This window comes from Passer domesticus, chromosome 6 (genome assembly GCF_036417665.1).
Source record: "Passer domesticus isolate bPasDom1 chromosome 6, bPasDom1.hap1, whole genome shotgun sequence".
NCBI lineage: Eukaryota > Metazoa > Chordata > Aves > Passeriformes > Passeridae > Passer > Passer domesticus.
The window spans coordinates 3,829,489-3,849,811 of record NC_087479.1 but is presented as its reverse complement, the minus strand read 5'-3'; the positions used below and the strand labels follow the sequence as shown (position 1 = coordinate 3,849,811).

At 44.3% G+C, this 20,323-nt stretch overlaps 1 long non-coding RNA gene across 3 annotated transcripts in view; it reads left to right on the top strand.

Moving 5' to 3' along the window:
• LOC135302453 (uncharacterized) overlaps positions 1–19,796 on the top strand; it is a 28,022-nt gene extending 8,226 nt beyond the window's left edge. Inside the window, exons 2-7 of one of the 3 annotated variants that reach the window (XR_010364056.1) lie at positions 23–87; positions 537–685; positions 9,125–9,280; positions 11,256–13,922; positions 14,223–14,375; positions 15,466–19,796. This is a non-coding gene — a long non-coding RNA (uncharacterized LOC135302453). The remainder of the gene's footprint in view (positions 1–22; positions 88–536; positions 686–9,124; positions 9,281–11,255; positions 13,923–14,222; positions 14,376–15,465) is intronic. The other 2 variants (XR_010364057.1, XR_010364058.1) reach the window with 2 other exon arrangements.
• Positions 19,797–20,323: the final 527 nt, after the last annotated feature.

Below are 20,323 nucleotides of genomic sequence, written 5' to 3'. Positions count from 1 at the left end.
TTTCTCCTCTGTATGTTTTCAGATGCTGCTCTGCTTTTGAAAGAAGTGAATGACTCACATCACATTACCTTTTGTAGCTGGTATAAGGTATGTCATGTAGAGTTTCTTTCAATAATTTTGTGTGTAGCTGGATGTGGAGGGACTGCTTTTCTGATTGAGAAGCAGAATGGGAAATATCAAAGGTTTAAAATCTCTCAGCTGTGCGGTTCAGTGGAAAACAATACTGAATTCATGTTGTCTTGAACACGTGCAAAGAAATAATTCTATCACCTGCTTGGAAGCTTTCTATCCTGTTACCTAAAGGAAAGTGAAGTGCAAAAAATAAATATGTTTCTTGGAAATTGCTCTGGTAATACCCAGTTCAATCCACTCTTCAGCATGTCAGTAGTTCTCTAAAAATCTTCAAAGTCTTAGTGTGGGGTGGAGTGCTTGCTACCAGTAGGGCTCAGCCATTTTGCTAATATTTGGTATAATGCAGCCCTTGAGCAGAGACTTTGTTCTTTCTCATAATGGTCTGGTGGTGTCTCTATCTGCAGATCTGGAAACTTCACAGTGACCATTCCACCTTCTACTTAGGAATGAGAAACTAGATGAGTTCCTCATGGCCCTGCTCTTCTACCTACCTTTTCACCTGGGAAAAATTGCCCTGGAATTACCTGGAAAAGGAATGCAGATCCTTGATTTTGTGAGTACATTAGGGGTATAAGTACACAGAGCTTGCCTCAGCAAATCTGGAACCATAGATCAGTCTTTTGGGTAAGAAGCAGTGGGATTCTGCTTGTGAGCAGGAGCTGCTTGCTATATTGGATATATGGGATACTAAAAAAACCCCTCGTTCTCATATTTTACGTCTCCCATCTCCCTGTCCTCTGTGCTCTCCAGGGCATAGGCTCCTCTGCCTGGGGAGAGGCAGATTTTCTGTCAGAGTTTGAACCCTTCTTTGTCTCAGCCCTTCCCTGAGTGGTGAGCTCTGTTGTCCATGTGCCACAGCATCACCAAAATCTCCTGCTCAGGGTGGTGGCAGGGTCCGGTCCTGCTGCAATGGGGCCAGCAAATAATCTGGGTCCACAAGGTGATTTGAATAAATAATTTCTACTACCACTGATGTTAAATCTGTGTGAGCCCCCTGGACCAAATGGTCACCCCTTAATGCCCTTTCTCAGGATTAACATTAGCATCCAGGTATTTCTGCCTGCAAAACAGAGCAGCAAATAGTCACAACTGAGTCTGCTGTGAGTTAATTTGTGCTGTGGGTGACATTGCTTTAAGACTTCATTTCTAAATACTTTGCAAAGCAGGTTCTGATGACTCTTAGGTGCTAGAAACATGTTACAGCATGAGGAATAAGTGCTAGGAAAGCAGTTCCCAAGTTAGGGTGTGTGACCACATTTGCTGCCTTGCAGAGTGGAAGTGGGATGTCAGAGGAACAGATCAGGAGATGCTGTGTTAGAGGGTTATGTGCCTTGGGAGAAAGCACTGCAGAATTACAAGCTGTGATTTTATCAAACTTCTGTGATTTTCTGGAGTCTAATAGTTTCTGAAATTGGTTCCCCATTCTCTTAAAGCACTTAATGATTACCTGCTTCACAGTTCATGAAGCCTTGATATAAAGGCAGGCAGATTTATCTGGATTGAAGGATAGAGTGTTGGAGGATTGGTGTCCCTAAGGAATTGATTTGTTCTACATCCATAGATTTACAGATATTTATTTCATTGCCCAAGGAACAATTTACAAATAAAGAAAACCATCAGCACAGTTCAGTGCACAAAGGCCATAGACTAAGCTGAGGTGCTCTGGGCTGCAGTTCACAAAAAGATTTCCTTGCTCTTGGCTGGTAAAGGACAAGGAGGCCACGCCATGGGTCAGGAGACCTCACTCTGTCATTGACTGGTGTGGCAAATGCAGCAAGAGACTGAAACACTTTGTTTAACACTTGTTAGAGAGTTCAGACCTATTGCAATATGGGGTTGTGTTTCCTGGATCAAGGGACCTCTGGTTAGTGGGGATCAGCAATAAGCTACTGGATAAACCCTGCCAGACGAGACTTTTCAGTGCATTGTGCCATGCAGTGCTCTCAAAGTGAGTCCTGCCTATTGGTGGGAAACATACACTGAGTACTGTCCTTCTCTACAACAGGGCTTTATTTAGACTCATTACCATCCCTGAAGGGAAGTGCTTGCTTATTAGGATTATCTGAATGAAGTGTTAAGAGAAGATTAAAGAATATGCACTCATCATGCAGAAGCAGGAATTCAGGATATTGATCTATTGAATTATAAATACCAGTAAGGAAAATAAAATTACAAAAGGCGATTTTAGGTTCTATTTAATGTTGAAGTTCAACCTTAATTATTTTAGTGTCTTAGTTGAATTGGAGAAGCAGGTGGATGTTAGTCATGCTGTGAAGAGCTTTCTGGTATTACATCTTCTTTAACTATTCAAGACCTCCGATTTCTTCTTGTCCACACAGTCTAATTACAAACTTATATGTGCTATATTTCAAATCAAATGTGCCAAGGACTGTCCTTCCCCATTGTAAAATTCTGGAATGATCTTCCACTAGAAAGTAGTGGGGACAAGCCAGAAAACGACTTTGTTTCTGAAGGTGGAGTTCTGAGAGCTTGCGAAAGCGATTTCATAACTACAGAACTGAATTGGAATGACATAAAGTTACACTTGTGATAAGAATCCTTGGGTTTGTGATATGCTGATGTATTTGGGCAAATGTGAAAGAAGATTGCATAGTCATTTGTTTTCCTGTATCTATCCCACATAAATCCCATGCTCAGGGCTGCTGCTAGTGGCCTGCTCAGGGAGAAAACTCCTCCCCCTTCCTCCAAGATATAATTTAATTTCAGAGGCTCTTTTGCTTCCCTGTGTAGTGCTGGCAATGCGCCACAAGGAGAGACAGACTGGAGGCAAGACATGCCAATGCCACTTCAGGTTCCTCCTTAGTGTTGCCTGTAATTTGCTCCCAGTTAAACCAACAGACAGATTACTTGGAGACAGGGCTTGGTGACCCACCTAGCCATTTATCAGCCTAGGACAGGCACATCCAGCGCTGTGCAGTCCTCCAGCAGCTCTTCTTGCAGGCCCAGTGAGATAACCTAACAAGACAGAAAACAAAGCTGGCCATTCCTGCTCCTCGTAGGTGTGTTTGGGGGTTCCTGCCTTTGGGCTGCCTATTTGAGAGGCTTAACTCATCTGAGGGTCTAATTTTGTCCATAATGAGCCAGACTTGATGGTCTGAATAGCTTCTCAGCTGTCTTGAACCTAAACCACTGATACTTGTAGAAGTATCAGCATCCACAATTCCTCAAGGGAGCCCTACGACCATCCAGGCTTCAGAATTCATTGCTTCTGTGCATTAAACTGTCTTTGGAAAACAAAGTATTGAAGGGGGTCCTGTCAGAGAAAGTCAGGATGAGTCTGGACATCTTCTGCTTCTTGTGACTTCATCCTTTGTTGATGCCCTGCTGATTCTTTGGAAATCCAAGCATGAATTCATGTTTGTTTTTGGGTTTTTTTTCTAGTTTCAGGAAGATCTTGTAAAATAGCATTAAAAACAACTAACCAGTTTTCCAAAGCAGTGAACATGAGGCATTTCCCCACTGGAGACAGCTTGGGAGGATTCATCTCTGAAATATGTGACTCTAAGAACAAAAACTCACCAGCAGTGGATGAGACATGAATGGAACAAGGGCTATTATTTCTGTCCTGCATTTTCTTTCTCCTTTAGTTTCTGGTTCTGCTTCCAACCCTTTTAAGTCTTTTGGGGGAAATCTGCTGATTTTTATTAGCAATTATCCTCGAGAAGCCCAGAGTAATTGTTTCAATTTATTAAGGAAGGGTTGGGTAGGAAGCTTTAGAGCTGGAGCCCATCAAGGAAGGGCAGATTTAACCTACTCTGAAGCTTTTAGGCCAGCAGCACTCCCAGGAACTGGCAGACAGGCGGGCGGATTACAGGGGAAGCAGAGGAAACAGAAAGCTCTTTGCTTTGGAATTTCCTCAGTGTTTGATGTGAATTGGTTTAAAATACAGGCTTGCAGCGTGTGCCGGTGCTGTTTGGAGGCGGTCCCGAAGGCTGCGGGCCTGTTTGAAGAGCAGTAAGTGGTGACTCGGGAGGGCCAGGCCCGCAGCTCGGGGCGGCCTGACAGAGCCGGCCCGGGGATCCCTGCCCCCAGGGCTGCCGTGCCGCCTGCAGGAAGGGCTCCTGAGCTCTGCAGGATCAAAGACAGCAGCCTGGCTGCAGCTCATGTGTTCTGTGGGGCAGGAAAGACTGTCTGGGCGCTGTGGCCCCAGCAGCACTGCCCAGCTGCTCTGGAAGCATCTGAGCCGTGCTCCAGAGGGATCCCTTCATGCTGGTGTCAGCCAGCACCTTGGTTTGGGTGCCTAAAATCCACACTAACTCCTCAGGAACAGTCACTCTTTCTGCATCCCTATTGTCCAGAGCCTCTTCCCTGAAAATATTTCGTCTTTTTGTTTTAAAAAGGACTGTGATATTTTAGAGAGGATGTGTTGGTGAAGTTAGGGGTGTCCAGGGCCCACCTTGCCAAGGTGTGCTGTATCCTCATCCTCACAGCAGCACCACATGCTCAGTACAAAGCAAGCCAGTCCCTTCTGGGGACCCTGTCAGGGGTCACGGTCTCTGTTGTATGACACAAGTGAACGCCCAGGACAATAAATGTCTTGTGAGCCAAAGAGTCACAGAGACCTATGGGATCATGAGACAGAGAAGTGTCCTGATCTTCCTGCAATAGTCTCATCTGATAACCAATTCCACAAGTGTTTCTGGTGAGCTGCTGACAACTGATTTGGCCGCAATGGATTGCAGCAGAGCTCTGGATACCAGACTGGAGAGATGTAGCCCTGGTATTCAGAAGTGCATGGAGCAGAAAACTTTAATGGACTCAACATGAAAGTCAGCAGGGCAAAAATCAGAGCAGCCCTGAATCGTACCCCTGCCTCTTCCACTTAATCTTGGAAGCAAATCATTGGGTGCCTGCTGGTTGCCATTTATGCCTGCATAAATTTTCTCTTCTGCCACGTCTGAGATAGCATAAAGACAAGTCTAGCAAGGGAGGGAGACAATGTACCTGAAGGGCAGCAAGTGCAGGGAGGAGATGTAAGAGGGGGCTGAGCTTGGGCATTAGAAGGGTAGGATCTCCCCTCTAAGTGGGGAAGGTGGTGCATGGCTATTTCAGAGTGGTGGAGACCAACCAGGCTTCAGCAGTGATGGTCCCAGCCATGGGCTGAAAGGGAGACAAACTGATAGTGAGATTTAAGAAAGAACCAGAAGGCAGAAGAGGATGAGAGGGTGTTTGAAAAGGCAGAGAAGCCAAGGGAATGATGAGGACAAGAGAAAGGGGATTTTTAACAGGTGATGAGCGTGGTGTGGTTTAACCCTGGCCAGCCACTAAACACCACAAAAAATGGTTAATGGAAGGAAAATGTAATGACAGGGAGATCATACACTGTACTAGTGTTAGGGACTCTTTCCTCAGCCATGCATGCCCTCACACAGTGTTTCCTTTCCCTGGCAATACAAAGGAGCAGTCCCCACACAGCACTCCAGTCCCTTGGGATCCTTTCAGAGTAGTTTCATGAAAACTTTCAGTCAGCTGGTGTGAAACTGCTGCCAGTCCCCCAGAGGAGTCACGAACATGCACCTGCCTTCCTGCAGCACTGCTCCAGGCAGCCTTGCTCCTGGCTGGGTGGGGGAACCTGTTTTTTTTGTAATCAAGAAGAGAAGGTAACCCATGAAAGGATGGAGTCAAAGCCCAACAGGGCTTCCATTATAGTGTGTCCCATACCAAAAGGTGCTGGACACAGAATAAAAAAGTGTTTCCCCTGGATCCTGACACAGCAGCTCTTCACCAGGCACTGGGGGAGCAGCCTTCTCTGCCAAATTCTTGCTTCCAAATCCTGATGAGCAGACTCAGCTTCCTCTCTGGTTGGACAGGGAGGGTCACAACAGCATTTCATTACTTATTGGGTGGCCCTGATGTCTGTGCTTATCAGAATCAGTTGGAGGAACTTATTGCAATAACCTGGATTTAAGAGCTGGATGCAGCTGGGTAAAACAGGCAGCTCTGCTCTCTCCTCAGCCACTCCTGTTGCCTGGTGAAAAGGGGGATTGAGACAAGCAAGAGATCTAGTGGTGGAAAACCACCAGCATGAGAGTGAAACCATGTTCTCGAGTTTTTCCATCCCAGTGGGGGCTGGAGGCTGGGTTGGGATATTGGTGTCCAGGCTGTGGAAAGACACAGGCTGGAAAAGAGCTGTGTTTTAAAGCCCTCATGATGTAAGGCAGGTGCTGTGTGAGGAGAGGGCTCACTGAGTTACTCATACAGGGTGGCTGACTACAGCTGCCTTCAGAGTTAGGCTAATGCTGAGCCTGTTATAATATAGGGCACTTCCCATACCATGCTGCAATTATATAAACATAATCTTTTCCAGGCTGACTCATTCCAGCCTTAAATGTTATCTGGATCCTCCCAGACCATTATATGAACAGCCAAGTACAGGAGCTAAAGGACAGAACTGGTTAACACTCTTAATTATAAGATGGTTAGGAATTTTTTGAGCACACATGGGTTTGGATGAAATGGAAACTATGGGGAAGGTTACTTTTGATGACTTATTTTTTTAACATGAAAAATGTTTAGACTAAAAAGCTGAGACCATCTTGATGGTGTATCAGCCCCAGTTTTGCTGTATTTCCTTATAACCCAGCTGTGGGTTCATGGTGGTGTTGAAGCTGATGCTCTTCGTTCCAATTCACCATAGCAACATTTTAATGAAACCTTATACTATGTTAGTAAATTGCTTTTTCTGCCAGATCTGCCAAATGTGTTCACATGAAATTATTGATGTTTCACAGAAGTGTTCTCCTTGAAATTGTAAAAAGGGATGCTCAGGTGGAGATCATCTTCAGCTTAAACATTCACATGATTTGTAAAATGCAGCAATAAAATCCCATCTTGACACTATTCCAGACTGGAATTTGAGAGTTCCTGCAGACCTGTTATTTGTATGTGTTAGCATTAGTCCTTTTGTGCCTCCAATGCTAAGGAAGGAATAGGTGTGTCTGGCTTTCTCCTTTTAAGTGATGAGGATTGTGCAACATTTCTGTAGTGCCAGTTTCCTTATGGGCATTTGTCACGATGGGAACAATACAGAGTGTTCCCAAAGCTGCATCAATGGGGCAAACAGGGCTGTGCTTCTCTTTCTTTTATGCATGAACTCACCAAATCCCATTTCACAGCTCTGAGAAATCAATATTGCTGTGTCAATTCTAGAATAAATATTGTTTTGTTACTGGAAGCCATGATGCTTTTTACTCACTCCTTCAAATTTCTTACAAGTCCTGTCCTGAAGCTTGTTGCTCCAGGATGTTTTCCTGACCTTTTTTGTATTTTTCCTAATTAGCAACTGTGCCCTAGACATGGGAGGTGCCTTCTAGTTCAATACTTATTTTAGGAAACTTTACTTCACTCAGTGCCTCACCTCAGGGAAGAAAGAACTGGGAGAAAGAAAGGTGAAGACCCCTGGCCTTCCTTGTCTCTAATTATTAGTGGTGTTTTCTCTTCCTGGCTTCTACATTTCTCTGCTTACCTAGGATCTTAGTTCCCAGACACCACACGAGCTGTATAATGTTAAAAGGAGAATCTGGGTTTCATATTTAGGTTTAAGTACCTGGGGTCACTTTAGGTTTCTCTTCTCTGGTACTCTGAAGACAGAATGCTGTTCTTTACCAGACCCATAAGGAACCCAAATCACTGGAGTTGTTTTGGGAGTTTTCTTTGGCAAAGGGCCATGCTGTGCATGCAGAGTCAAGCCTCTTTTTCCTTGTATATATGTGAAACATCAGCAGGATTGTGACTGATGGGAACCAGGTATGGAGATAGGTGGTTTTCTTGATCAAAAAATCAGTAAATAGAAGTCCAGGGATGGTAAACAGAGCTAAAGGACTGAAAGGTGCTATCTTCATGGACTGCTCTGCACTGATATTTTTGGGGCAATGGTAGCTGGGGATCAAGGTCTGGACCACTTGATGTTATCAGGAAGGTAAGGGACACATCAGGAGCTGATGAGCTGATGTGGAGACAGGCTTTCCTGTGCAGCTGGCAGGACCTGTAGGTTAGCAGGGAAAACGTCTCTGCATTCCCATGAGGGTGAGTTGTGCCATCTCCAGGAGAAGAGTGGCTACTGGGATGTGTGCATCACCCTCTGCCCAATGGCCACTTCCACGAGGGACGGTCACTTGGCTTTGTGTGACCATCTTGGGCTCGAGAGGGTGGCAACAGCATCTCTTTGGTGCCCACTGGGCAAACTGCTGCTTCTTTAACAAAGGCCCTTTGTTGTTCTTGGGCATGTTTTACATTTCTTCTTGGAGATACATCAGGCACCTCCTTCCTGGTTTTCAAGTTTATTGTCTCAGCGTTGTCCTGGCTTTGTGCCCCCAATAACTCTGCTTGCTGCTCTTCCAGTGATGTCAGGAAGAGGTTTTTTATTGACTTCAGTGGGAACTGGGTTAGATCAGCACTGACCACTTTTGAGGGGCCCGTGCAGAGAGCTCAGTCTAGATAGCATAGCAGGGGAGCCTCGTCTGCTCATCACAACCAGCTTTGTTCTCTGTCAGATTTAATTAACTCAGCCATACAATATTTTGCATTTTCTTCTTCTGAGGCAACGCAGAAGTCCTGTCTTTCTCCTGGACAGTGGGACTCCGCGTGCTGCTAATGAGGATTTACCAGCAACAACTTTATTGCCCTGGTGGAATGCCACCTTGGCATAGCCCCATGAGTCATATTCAATGCTCTGTTCAGAGAACTGAAAGGACGACTGCTGCTATTAATTTTGTGCTCTTGTTTGCTGCCTTAGGAGAAAAACATCATTGCAAAAAGATGGGAGCTTCTTTGAGGCAAAAAAGTCACAAAGATAAACAGAGAGTGTGACTGAGTGTCAGCCCAGAGTGTGTCCCTCCCTTGCACATACACCTAAATGTTCCCTTCTGTTTTTGGTTCCCCCAGTAGTTTATTTGTAGGGCCGAGTGCATAGAATAAAATTTGACCTCCAGGGCCTAGGTGTCCCTGTAAAATACCATCTTTTTCCCTTCAGCCCAAACCTTTTCCCCTTGGAGCCCTAAGCTGGGGAGTTTCAGTCCCTTGATGGCTCTTGGACTCCAGACAGTTCCCACCACAGCCTGAGGTCCCTCTGGGACGTCTGCTCTACGGATTTCTTCTCATCATTGGCCTCATTGTTTCATCTCTGTAGGTAAGAAATTTTACAGTCTTTCATTTCCACTGCCCTTGGTGACATTTCTAGGTGCCAATAAGCTCCTCTGGCCTGCCACATACAGCTCCAGCAGCCATTTGTGAGACCTGCCATGTAGCAGGGCTTCAGCAAAATCAGTCCAGAATATCTGGGCCCAAATTATACTTTGTACTTGGTAAGCTGGGAAGCTTTTCCTTGAAAGAGTGGAACTGTGGGTTTAGTTCCAAGGATACCCAGCAGTCCCAGTGATGCCATCTTTTCAAGAACAGACTTGGTAGAGATCAGATTCATAGGGAATTGATTCAGTTTATGCCAGAGATGACAAATGTTACATAGGAATGAAAAGCCAGATTTTGGTTTTTTTTTTTTAAATCAGCAAGCAGACACTTGGAGGCGAGATGCAATGAGCTGGTGTTTGGTAGTGATATTTTCTCTGATAATAATGCTGTCATTCAGGGTGGGGATCACTTTGTCTGCCTGCAGCTGCCTAAACACTCTCTGTCCAGTCAGACCATGCCTTCAGCTGCCTCAACAGCCACTGTGGAGTAAAGAAGCTCAGCCAGAGGGTGAATTGTTGCCTCTTGAGAGAGATGTGTGTGATAGGAACCCCCACAGAGTGACTCATCCCATCAGTCTCTTTCCATTGATTATTGAGGGATATTGAGTCTTGATCTTAGGTTAGAGTAGCCAAGATTATGCCAAACTGGTCAGAGTTGAGCAAGGTGGAATCCATCTGAGCTCACTCTGTTTCTAGCTTCATCTGTCTGCATACCTTTAAAAAACCAGTGCTTTCAAATCTTCACTGGTCCATGCGTGGATTTGGTAGTGCTATAAGGAAGGATAAAACCTAAATCTTTCTCAGTGGGAGACGGGCCACTGGACTGAGGATTTGGTCTGCACAGGAGAAGCAGGAGAGTAGGTTCTGAGAGACTTGAGAGAGCCTGAAGCTTGCAGAGATTGTTCTCGTGGGTATCCGATGGCAAAACACCTACCACCAACTGTAGTGCTTGTTTAAAAATCATAAATTTTCTGTGGCAAGGAAATATGCCTTAATATAAGCTTAAGCAGAAATGAATCAAAACTTCTGAAAATCAAAATGGGGTTTGTTTCCTTGCTCATGATTCATTCCAACTTCTTCAGTCTTCTTCACTTTTAGTTTTTAATGGGGTTCTGATCAGAAATTACTGATATACTTTATTGCAAAAAAGTAATTTTGTTACTACACTGTACTTTAAACATACAGTTTTGATGGTAATAGAAACAGAACCTTTTCTCCTGATTCATGATAAACACAAAATATTTCAAGCCTGGGTATGCCACAGGAGAGGAATTCCATTTCCCATCCAGCTGTGGTTAACAGCAGTATCACTGCAGTACTTTTAAATGCAATAACTCAGGACTACTGAGTTATCAGTAAATCAGTTTTGCTCTGTATAGAAAGCTCCCTTTAAGACTTAACTCCTCTTTTGGCTGGAAATGAGAAATTAAGAATTGCCTTCATGAATGCTACAGCACTGCACATGGAAAACCTTTGGACAAGTCTCCAGCACATGACCAGTGAGTCTGGTATTTCTTGAGAGTGTGAAATTTGCTGCACACGCTCCTGTAATTGTTCTGTGCATGCTCTGGGATCATCAGGTGCATCCCGAGCATCCTGGCTTTATGCATTACACACAGAGTCATGTAATTGGTATGCAAAGGAACCAAACTCTCAGGGAGCTTCACTGGGATGTCTGCAATCCCTGCTGTGTGCATGCTCACTCCAGACAGGAACACAAGGGGTTTTCAAGGTGCTGAGGGTACAAGCATGGTTATTTGTTTTCCCCTGGGGCAGAGCAGGCATTCTCTGCTAAAGGAGGCAAGGTTCTTTGCTGGTTTTCCTAGGAAACATTACAAACCAATCCCTGTTTTTCCAATCCTCCTGTTTTTCTTTTCTTCATTGTGTCAAGCAGATGAACACGATTTTTTCTAACAGGGCAGCATCACTGGAGCTCACTGTGGCAAGTTAAAATCCTGGATGCACACACCCCATGGGACAGTGGAGGAGAAGAACAAGAACAAGGACGAGTGGTTCCTCTGCCTTGACAGATGACTTCAGTTTGCCCCCCTGAGAAGCCACAGAAGAAGGCTGAGCAATGGCAGCACTGTGCTCCAGAGAGCAGTGGCAGAAGGTGGCTGCAGTCAGAGCAGCTGTGGTGTCTGTGGGCCAGACATGGTTTCACTCTGCTCAGTAAATCACTTTGAAATTGCAGCTTAAGATGCCCCACTCATTTGTCAGAGCTGGGGGAGTTTGACACACAGGAGACTGGGCTGGGTGACTGGAGATCTAGGCTGTAATTCCTGGCCCTTCATCTTTATGCCTTTGTCGGGCCATTTTTGAGAAGATTACGTTCCTGGTTGATTTTGACAACTGCTTTGACACCTGCAGATGAATATGATTATTGATTTCAATGCCAACCCTGTTTTTCTAAAGAGTTAGCAAAACAACCAGGAGACATGACTTAGCAGAGCCAAAAAACTGGTGAAATTTTGCTTCTGAAGGAAGCTATTCCAGAATCTCTATTATATTGTGTTTACTTTTTTTTTTAATTTCCTTTTTTCCTCGATAGAATTAACCTTAATTATCACTATTTCACGTAGAAAACTATCTGTACCTCCAAATATTAAAATGTTAGCATGGAAATTTTAGCAAGGAAAATTTAGGGTGAAATCCTGACTTGGTAATAGCGGATAAAAATCAGTGGAAAAATAATGGATTATTAAACAGTGGAAGAAAACCACAAGTGTAATATTTCATCATTGCTAAGAAAATAAATTTGACACATCAGTGCCAGTTTGGAAGTTTTTCAGTAAAATAGACGAATGCTGGATAAGAAGAATACAATTATTTTACCCTTGCAATGTGTGGTTCAGTTTTTAAAAGCATGAAAATGTGCAGCACCATTATGATGAGAAATGTACTTCTTCTGGAGTAACCAATAGCCCAGGGACTGGATTGCTTCTGTGGGATGGCCCAGCACTGCCTGACTGAGACAGACACTGGGAGTGCAGGTTCACAGCTAATACTTAGTCTTCTCACTTAGACTGGCACATGTGATATTAAATGCCTAAGTAGCATTGTGGCCTAGGCTTGTTTTCCATGTGTCAGATGAGTTCTTTTACCATTGGATGAGGCTGTTGTGGCCTGCAGCTTCTCTTTAAGCTTTTCATTAGACATCCGTTGTGGTATGCAGCACAAATATTTAAATATAACCTCTTAGAAATTTTAGGGGATGGAAACCTTCTCCCAGAGAAGAATAAATATAAAAGATATATTTTGAATTGTGTGTGGAGTCTACATCTTCATCATATAAATGGTGGTACACTCTTTATTCTCTGAGCAATCTGGTCTAGTGCAAGGTGTCCCTGTCCTTGGCAGGGGAGTTGGAGCTAGATGATCTTTAAGGTCCCTTTCAACCCAAACCATTCTGTGATTCTATTCAAAATTAACATTTCTAGGTTATACCTTCCCTCCAGGCAGACAGGTTAGTGATCACATGATCTGAAAAATGGTGGTGTGATGCCAGTTTTTGGCTTCTTTTTTCTTCCTCTGTTGAGTCAGGATTGAAGCTCTCAAGATGATATTTCGCATTTAGGCTTAGGTGTTTATTACTTCTTATCTATATTACAAGTTGTGAGTTTTACAGCTTTCTACTAACAAGCTACAAAATGGCTGTCTCTTGTTACAAGGTCTTTTAATGCTAAACTATCCAATTAAGAAATGACACCTAAATTATTTTCACTTTTAAGCCAATAACTGATCACTCGAAGTCTGCAATGCAGACTTTTCTATCCATTTACAAAATACCAGCCATGAAGAAGGAAAAAGAAGGTAAAGAAGAACAACCAGAAGGTAAAGAAGAACAACCAGAAGGTAAAGAAGAACAACCACTGCCCTAAAACCTCCATCTTGCCCCATGAATATTGCTATATTCTAAAACCTTAAACTCTAAGTCTTCAACCCAGTGGTATTACACACTTCCAATCAAACTACACACCCATAATCCCAGTGCTATCAATCAATTTTGGAAGCCTTCTCCACAGCTTCAGATCAAATATAGTATTTTCTTGTGGGTCTGTGCCCTTCAGCACAGAAAGTTTAAAATTCTCAGCATCCAATGCTCCAACAGTGAGACCTTAAGAAGGGGCTTTAGCTGCAGATTTTCTGGGTCAAAGCACGTGTGAGTGTCTTTCCCAGCTGCATGGGTGACTCCTGGAAGGTGCACACCTGGCGGGACACGCAGGAGGCAGCTGTGCTATCGCTGCCCTGTGGCAGCACGGTTTCCCTCCATGGTGCAGAAAGATCTTGGCCAATACCTGGTGCTGAGGAAGGCTATGGAACATCTTCCCCTCTTAGTCCTGGGAGAAACCTGTCAGCTCCTGCATGAGGAATCCTCTGTGTGCCAAAGGACGGGTGCAGCTGTGTCCCTCTAGCTGCAGGACAGGGCTCTCTGTGACCCGTGGGTTGACATCCCAGCAGGCTTGTCCTTGCAAAGGCGCCTTGCTTTGTCACGGCACGGCGACAGACAGTGCATGGAGCCTTCAAAAGGCTACAAGGGCAAGGTGTCCTTTGGCACCTGTCTGCAGGGCAATGCAGACTGTGGTATGTGCTAATAACTGGGATTTGTTATTAGTGCCTGGGGCAGAGATTTCACAGAGTTGCGCACTTGGCCGGTGTGGGCCCGGGATGACAGGAGGAGACCAAAGGGTGGAGCACACACTCACGTAGGCAGCAGAGCTCCTGGGTGCAAACAAGCTTTTTGTGCACAGCCACTTACCTGCGAGGTCCTTGTCAGTGCAGAGAGGAGGGAGCAGTGAGCAGCTGCTGGCGCTGCTCAGGAACACTCAGTGAGTACTCACACTCAGAGATGATGTTCAACGTGCTTTGTTTGCCCCTCTGCAGGTTCACAGGCTCCTCGAGGGAGCAGCCCCATGAAATAGTGAGCAACAAGGGACTGCTTTTTTCATGCCATTTTCCTTGGGCAAAAGGCAGCTCTAGACCAGGCAGGGTCTCAGTTACTTCTGTCTGCACCTAGAACTCCACAGGAGTTACCTGGTAAGCCTTCATGGTCCTAGCAAGCCATGGTTTAAACACTGCACTCACCAGCCAAGTCCTCAGCCATGGCTTTGCACCTAAGTTTTCTGTGGTAATCTAACAACAACCTTGAACTTTTCAGAAAGGGTTGAGAAATACCTTGAAGTTCAGGTCCTTTAGTCAGCAGAGTCCTTTCCAGGGCTGCCTTCTCAGCAGCAAGTGTCTGCTTTTTCTGAGGTTATGTGTGTCTAACACAGAACCCATGCTTGTTTCAGCATGTAAGGAGGACCTGGCAGCCTTTCACACATGACAGTGAGTCACCCTTGAGCAGGAGAGAGTGAGTCAGAAAGGACAGTTGACAAGCTTTATTTATCACTCTCCTGTTATTTGGCCCAGGAGAATTTTATCCTGAAAAACCCACCCTTGCTAATGATAGGCAGAGCTCAGACATATCATATGACTACTGGCTTCTTTCCCCCATAGGTTTTACACGCAGTTTCATACCAGGAAATCACAACAGTTGGCTACTTCCGAGAATTTTTATTTTTCAAGGAGTTCTGAATGTACCAGCTGTATTGGAATAACTCTCCTGTGCTAGGGTCACCCTAAAGAGAACAAACTGGAATGCCTCTGAGTGATGAAAAGAGCCTGGGGGCATTTACAGAGTTCCCATTTACTTTCTTCTCTTAGGGCTGCTTTGCTCAGAGCCTAATTGAATGCTGCTAGCATGGCCTAGTGTCTTGAATCTTTTTTGATTATGGTTCTGCCACTCACAGGCTCCATATAGGGTGTGTCAGGCTCTCCAGCGTAAGTATCTATTTTCAGAAGTTGTATGGCTCTGTTGTAGAAATTCATTCCAAGATGAACGTTGGCAGGAGACATCGCAACTCAGAAATGGAAAAAGAGACAGAGAAAAGAAAGAAAAAAATTTCTGCCTGATGATTAATTAAGGAAACTCTGTCCTTGAGAGTTTCAGACTTAGCAGCTGTGAGAAAGGGGGCAGTGTAGCAAGGGAAGGCAGCTGGATTTTGAATGACCATCATGAGTATTTGGGTGTCTTGAGGTATGAAAAAAGTGAAGTGAGCTCACATCCATTTTACTTGTATTGCAGGTGGGTTTGGAGCAGCAGCCTATGAAGGCAGCACCCACTGTGCTCAGCAGGTTCTTTGTGAGCCAGCATGGCAAGACCTGGATGTCCTGCAGGTTCCCTGTCTCCAGTCTGTCTGGTTCAGACTGTTCTTCTTGTCCTGTTAGGGGCCAGTACCTGATATACATGGAATGCCAAGGTACTCTGAACAGCACATTTTTCTTCTGTGCAGACTAAAACCAGCATTTCATCAGCAAATAACAGTTTTTGTCCATTTTTGCTTGTAATCATAGAGACATTTTAGTGGTGCTAAGCTCTAGTGAGACCAGTGAATGAACACTTCTATAGGTGTTAAGGAATGTGGCTTTTGTCCTTAAAAATGGGGACTCACTGGGTGCTGCAGCAAAGATGCCACCGTGTTTCCTGATCCCACTAGTGTTTCCTCCCCACCAGGGGGGGAAATATTGTTTAGCTCATGCATTTAGTTCCCCACACAGATGGACAAAGCAGTCTTTGACAAAGGTGCTTCTTACTGCTCCTGTTTATCCTGTGGTTTGTCTCCCTTACCCTCTCAAAGACAGAACTGCACCAACCAACCAACCAACCAACCAACCAACCAACCAACCATCCTCACTCAAGGAGGACCATTAGCAGCTCCTTTGTACAGACACAGCTGCACCATCACCTCACTTGCTCCTCACCTGGGAATGGGTGTGTTTGCTTGTATTGCTTTTTTCCTGCAGGTGTACTGCGGGAAAGAGCAGCAGTCAAACTGGAAACTGGATCAGGCAAGTGATTTGCTGCAGGAAGAGAGATTGTCAGTCTGGATTTCCTTAAAATCTGGATTTCCTTTCTGGATTTTCCTGCTTCCAAATGTTGGTGATGTGTGCTCCTGTGCTGGCTGGGACTAAGACCTTCATTTTTTAAAGAAACTGCACTGGAAGGACAAAACACAAATTAGCTGCACCTTCTGTGGCTCAAACTGAATTGTAAATATCTGCAGTGAGATTTTTACAGCTTGAAGGAAAGAAACCAAACTGCAATTTGAAGAATTTCAAGGTGCTCTTTTACTAATTATTCTTCTATGTGAAAGAGATCATACTAAGGCTCAAGAAACAGGCTGTAAGTATGCCATTGCCTGTCACAGCCTTTCTATTTGGAAAAGGCAATGCTCGTGTAAATGTAGTGTATTTCTGCCTGTGATCTTGTTATTTGCAGAAGAATAAACAGTGTTTTCCCCTTTCCTTGAATACAGCAGAAACAAACACAAACAATTCACTTCTGGACATAAATTCCCAAGTCTGCTGGTCCTGACGAGGTCTGACCTCAGATGGGTTCCCTTCTGTTGGTTCCTTCCTTTTTTCTCTCCTATCTGAAGCCAACAAAAGCACATCAGCCATGACTGCATCTGGGCAAGCAGGGAAGTCCTTGACTTTGTGAAGGAAATGGAAACTAGATCTTTGAGAGGCCTTCCATTGTTCATCTGTCTTTAATACATTGGAAAAGAATAGTATTTCTTTCTGCTGAACCTGACTGAGTATGCATGACGTGTTTGTAACTATAATGGGATGTGTGGGGATGTGGATTAAAGCCTTGCCCCAAGGCTATTATTATAATTTTTCAGAGTAATAATCAAGAGATGAAGGTGCACCATCTAATTTAGGTGTTTCAGCAAGTCACATTGAGACGGTGCCTGGATCTCCATATTGATTGGAATGGGAGACACAGTATTCACAGTATTGCAGACCTGGACAGGCAGGGTACTGACCACCCATTGCTCCTTTGTACTTAGGCACTGCCAGAGCTCTGACAGCTGAAGTGCTGTGATGGGGGAATATTTTAGAAGGAGGAGGGTGAGATGTGAAAGGCAGTTATGCTCTGCACAGAGAGGAGCAGCCCAGATACATGGAATTCTGCTATGGAGCAGAGGGAAGCCAGCACTGGGAACATCGTGGTCAGCATTTGCTACAGATCAGCTGGCCAAGAACACAAAACAGATGAAGCCTTCTCTCTCTAGTGGAAGAAGTCTCACTGTCTCATGCTCTAGCTTTTGTAAGATTTACTGCCTGATCTAAAATCTGGTGAGCAGGAAACACAGTAGGTCAAGAAATCCAGATTTCTGGAGTGGGTCAGGGATGATTTCTTGGCACAGGTGCTGGCCATGCTGAGAAGGGAATGTTCTGATTGATTTGCTACTCACAAACAAAGAAGTAATGGTTGGGGTTGTGATGGTCAATGGCAGCCTTGGAGAGATCAAGAAGTGGTAGAATTTAAGACTATGAGAAAGCAGAGATAGGTGAGTAGCAGAAAAATGACCCTCAGAACACCAGACTTTGGCTTGCTCAGGAAACTAGCAAGCAGCTTGTCATGGGATATTGCTGGGAAGAGTAAAGGGACGTTTAGGGTGGATGATCTTCAAGGGCCATCTCCTCAAAGACTGGGCATGATCCCTACTGTCATGCAGGAGCTTAAGAAAGCAGTGCATGAGGCCAGGGTGTACAGAGAACTACTGACTCATGCATAAAAAGAAAACACATAATAGGGGGAAGCAGGGACAGGCAATCAAGGAGCAGTGCAGAACTACACAGGATGGGATTAAGAAAACCAAAACTGGGCTTGAGCTGATAGCTGGTGATGACGGGAAGAGCAACAGGAAGGGCTTCTACAGGTACATTAGTAGTGAAAGGAAGAACAAGAAAATTCCACTGCTGAATTTCCTGGAAATGTGCCTTAAATTGTGCAATGTTGAATGCAGCATGTCCTAAATGCCACAGAGCCCCCACATTACCCATGTGACATGGAGACCTAAATGAGAGGGTGGTGGTAGTAGTAGTGGTCCAGGAACCAGAGCTGCCAGGAAGGTCTCTAACCTGTGGTTGTGAGGATTACAGGGTTTCAGCAGCACTCTGCTGCTCCACTCTAATCTGCCACTCTTCAGGTGTGCTGTAGGTGCTGCAGGACTTCCTGTCCTGAACCAACCTGTGCTCACTCAAGGTGTTGGTGAAGGACTTCATGAGCCCCTAACAGATCTAGTAAGAGTCCCAGGTGGGCTGAGACCTCTCTGAAACTGAATTTATGTCAAGATGATCAACTCTGGGTGCTGATAGTGGATCTGTTCTTGTCCCACTGAGCTGGCAGAGGTTACACTGGCAGCAGAGTGCACTGAAGGACTTGCTGCTTAGGAGTTAGCAGCAGACAAGCTCTCTGAAACACACCCCAAGCAGACCTTGGATTTCTTGTTCTGCTTTTACTTTGTCCCTGAACAGATATTGCACAGTCGCTGGTTCAGCAGTTTCATATGCACAGAAGGGCTGCCATAACTGCTTCAGAATTAATTTGGGTTTAATCAGTGTTTTGGACATGTTAACATTTTTTATTTCAACACTATTGCAGAAGAGTTTTGCTGGAGGCTACTTAATCCTCTGGAGACTTCTGGCTGGAAGCATGAACAGATTTTCCAGGCCTGAAGCAGCAGATGTGTATCTGGACAAGCAAGACATTGCATCCCCTGCTGACTGACTACATGGAGCCATGAATGTCCTGGAGCAAAACTCACAGTATTTCTGAACCATCTCTGTGGATGATGAAATCTGGTGGAGCAAAACCCAATAAGAACTGAGCCTAATGCTGTAGTGAGGATGTAACTTTAAGCAGGACAAAGTTGCATGTGCCTGTAAGAAATGAAATGGACAATTTAGATAATCTCTTTGAAGAGTAGCACTTCTTCTTAATGTTGAGTCTGAACTATTGGTTAATGACAGTCCAAATGTCCCAGGTATAATTTTTCAGCAAAAGTTGTGTGACTACAGAAAGGTGAGAAACCTAGCTGAGAGCATATCTGCACTGAAATAATTGCTTTCTGTGCTATTCTAATTTCATTTCCAAAGAGGCCTTGATTGCTGTGTTACTATCCCCTTGGCATGAGTAGAACTATATTCCTTTTTAATTTTTGACCTTCCCTTCACAGTCTGAAATACCTGACTGTTGTGACTAGAATACCACTAAAGAGGGGATGTTCTCTTCAAAGGGAAAACTGATGTACTATACTGAGCAGAAGGTTGGTAACAAAGCAGAGAAGTCAGGTAAAAATCCAAGAATCCAGCTTTAATATCATGAGGAATTTACTGCTTAAAAGGGCTTACCTGTAATACAATAACTAATGCAGGATAAGAATTGTCTTTCTTTCATTATTTTGTAATTGAAAAGGTTGTTAAAAGATTAATTTCAAAATAAACATTGCTGTACCAGGGTTGAGCAAAGCAGATTAATTGGCTTTGAGTTCTGGATTTCTTGAGAATGTTCTACTTTAAAATAGAACAAACAAAGAAAAAATGAATCAGTGGAATAGTAGCTTTGTAGAGTAAAATAACATAACTCAAGTGTTAAGAAGACATTTACAAATACCATTATAAATGCCAAAACATTGTTTTAGCTTTCCAATGAGTTCTAAATCTGAATCTTTGTCAGTTCCACTGAAGATCAGGAACTTGTCAGCATATTGTATTTTGACAAAATACTTCTCATCTGAGGTATCATCCAAGCCAAGCTCATCCTTGATGAATTAATATCAATGGAGTCACATGCCAGGAGTGTGGCTCTTTCAACATCCATTAGTGTAGGATCAAATTGGTATTTAATTGGCCCAGTTTGCAGAGCAGACCCCTGGCTCTCAGTCAAGCCCCCCACTGCATCAAAACCTGGACACTGTGGACCTGTTGCATGCTTCTTTCTCCTCACAGCCCCAAGCACCCACAGACCTTCTCACCCAGATTGGTGAGATACATTGAGGGAACATACACCAATTGATGTAGCTCAAACCTTTCTGTCGTGCTTCTGCCTCTCAATGAGATCATTTGTTTGTTTTAGTTCCCTTGGGTCATCC